Here is a 3,337-nt window from a genome sequence, read left to right on the forward strand (position 1 = left end):
GTAACTTTAAAATGAGAATCATATATGTGTGTATGTGTATAGATATGCCTATATGATTTGCAAAAATGGCAAACTTTAATGGAAATCTGATAGACAAAATTGAAGAAATGTACCAGAATGTATAGCAATAGGAAAAGAGATTAAAAATAGAATAGGAAACATAAGAAATTTAGAGGACCAGTTTGAGGTCAACATATGTAAATAATTGATGTTGCAGAAAAAGAACACAGAAGATGAAAGAGAAGGAAGCCATCAATGAAATAATTCGAGTAATTTTCCCAAACCTGAAGGACACTGAATTTCTGTATTGAAATACCCCACCAAATTAAGTGAATGGTTAAAACAAGATATTATGCAAAATTATATCATCATAAATTATCTCTCTTTGGTTAAAAGGAAAATCCTTCAAGTGTTCAAAGGAAATAATCAAAATGGTACAGTGAAATACTATCCAGCAAGGAACAAACTACTTGTGATGAGCAACATCAACAAATTTCAAAAGCATGTTGAATGAAAGAAGCTAGACACAAAACAGTACATATTATACAATGCCACTTATATGATGTTCAAGAACAGGCAAAATGAATCTATGGTGGTGGACTAATATTTCTGGTAGGGTGGGGAGGGATTGACTGGAGAGGAGAATGAGAAATTTTCGTATCTTGATTGTGGTGTGGGTCATCCAGTTGTACACTTAAGATCATATATTTCATTTTAGGTAAATTAGCAACAACTTAAAAAATAACTATAAAAAGTGGTATAGAATTTTCTTAGCAGTGGCACCAGTATTTGGAATATAGTATTTTGCCTTTAAATACTAAGAGGAAATCTTCAGGTCTTTACTTAATCACACTAGTAACTAGTATGAAGAAGGACTCAAGACACTTTCTAATATTTAGGATCTCAAAAAATTTGCTACCCATACTCCCTTTCTCAGGAAGCTACTGCAAGATACATGGCATCAAAATGAAGACGTAAACCAAGAACGTATCCTGAACTTAGAACACAGGGTCCAACTCAAGAGAGATAAGAAATCTCCAGCATGATATTGACGAGGGATCTCAACATGATCATTGTGCAGTAGGCTTAGAAAGCAACCATGTCAGATTGGAGTATAGCAGAAGACTTTCTTGAAGAATTTCTTAAAGAAGATAAAACTGATAAATGTAAACATTCTGAAAGATTTATCCAACTAGGAGAGAATTTGGGTTCAGTTAGTAATGAAAACTAAGCAAATGAAGAAAGAGAATCTTTTCAGGGAAAACAATGTACATGAAAAGTGAAATAATTTATGTTATGAATAATGTAAGCACAATATTGATCTCATCAAAATGATAATATAACTGTAATGGGAAGATGTGATAAGAGTATGATGGCAAGAGACAGAAAACAATAAATCCTAATTTTTCACGGTGGAAAGTCAGTTTATAATGCCTGAAACCAGAAGTCCAAGATGTTGCATCAGATAAATGCTGTTAAAGTGCTGCACTCAATATGCCAGCAAATTTGGAAAACTCAGCAGTGGCCACAGGACTGGAAAAGGTCAGTTTTCATTCCAATCCCAAAGAAAGGCAATGCCAAAGAATGTTTAAACTACTGCACAATTGCACTCATTTCACATGCTAGCAAGATAATGCTCAAAATCCTCCAAGCTATGCTTCAGTAGTATGTGAACCGAGAACTTCCAGATGTTCAAGCTGGGTTTAGAAAAGGTAGAGGGACCAGAGATCAATTGCCAAGATATGCTGGTTTGTAGAAAAAGCAAGGGAATTCCAGAAAAACATCTACTTTTGCTTCATTGACTACACTAAAGTCTTTGACTGTGTAGGTCACAGCGAACTGTGGAAAATTCTGAAAGAGATGGAAATACCAGACCACCTTACCTGCCTCCTGTATGCAGGTCAAGAAGCAACAATTAGAACTGGACATGGAACAATGGACTGGTTCAAAATTACGAAAGGAGTGTGTCAAGGCTGTATATTGTCATCCTGCTTATTTAACATATGCAGAGTACATCATATGAAATGCCAGGCTGGATGATTCACAAGCTGGAATCAAGACTGCTGGGAGAAATATCAATAACCTAAGGTATGCAAATGACAGCACCCTTATGGCAGAAAGTGAAGAGGAACTAAAGAGCCTCTTGATGAAGGTGAAAGAGGAGAGTGAAAATCTGGCTTAAAACTCAACATTCAAAAACTAAGATCTTGGCAAATAGATGGGGAAACAATGGAAACAGTGACAGAGTTTATTTTCTTGGGCTCCAAAATCACTGCAGATGGTGACTGCAGCCATGAAATTAAAAGATGCTTGCTCCTTAGAAGAAAAGCTCCTTAGAACAAACCTAGGCAGCGTATTAAAAAGCAGAGACATTACTTTGCCAACAAAGGTCCATATAGTCAAAGCTATGGTTTTTCCAGTAGTCATTTTCAGATATGAGAGTTGGACCATAAAGAAGACTGAACGCCAAAGAATTGGTGTTTTCGAACTATGCTGTTGGAAAAGACTCTTGTGAATCCCTTGGCCAGCAAGGAGATCAAACCAGTCAATCCTAAAGGAAATCAACCCTGAATATTCATTGGAAGGACTGATGCTGAAGCTGAAATTCTTAATATTTTCCTGACATGAAGAGCTGACTAATTAGAAAAGACTGATGGTTGGAAAGATTGAAGGCAGAAGGAGAAAGGGACAACAGAGAATGAGATGGTTGGATGGCCTCACCGAATCAATGGACCTAAGTTTGACCAAGCTCTGGGAGACGATGAAGGATGGGGAAGCCTGGCATGCTTCAGTCCATGGGGTCGCAAAGAGTCAGACACGACTGAGCGAGTGAACAACAAAAGTAAACTATATACATGTTTAACTGATTAAAAATCAAAGCATAATAAAAAATCCAGACAAAAGTGGAATTATAGTCAGTCAGTCAGTTCAGTTGCTCAGTCGTGTCCGACTCCCAGCATCAGGGTCTTTTCCAGTGAGTCAACTCTTCGCATCAGGTGGCCAAAGTATTGGAGTTTCAGCTTTAGCATCAGTCCTTCCAATGAACACCCGGGACTGATCTCCTTTACAATGGACTGGTTGGATCTCCTTGCAGTCCAAAGGACTCTCAAGAGTCTTCTCCAACACCACAGTTCAAAAGCATCAATTCTTCAGCACTCAGCTTTCTTCACAGTCCAACTCTCACATCCATACATGACCACAGGAAAAACCATAGCCTTAACTAGATGGACCTTTGTTGGCAAAGTAATGTCTCTGCTTTTGAATATGCTATCTAGGTTGGTCATAACTTTCCTTCCAAGGAGTAAGCGTCTTTTAATTTCATGGCTGTAGTCACCAC

The 3,337-nt window shown here is 37.6% G+C and overlaps 1 protein-coding gene across 1 annotated transcript in view; it reads left to right on the forward strand.

The window, feature by feature from the left end:
* Positions 1 to 3,337, forward strand: part of LOC104991440 (chromosome unknown open reading frame, human C16orf87) — a 103,898-nt gene that overhangs the window by 97,912 nt on the left and 2,649 nt on the right. The gene's annotated exons all lie outside the window — the stretch shown is intronic.

The sequence above is a fragment of the Bison bison genome, unplaced genomic scaffold (genome assembly GCF_000754665.1).
Source record: "Bison bison bison isolate TAMUID 2011002044 unplaced genomic scaffold, Bison_UMD1.0 scf7180017864192, whole genome shotgun sequence".
NCBI lineage: Eukaryota > Metazoa > Chordata > Mammalia > Artiodactyla > Bovidae > Bison > Bison bison.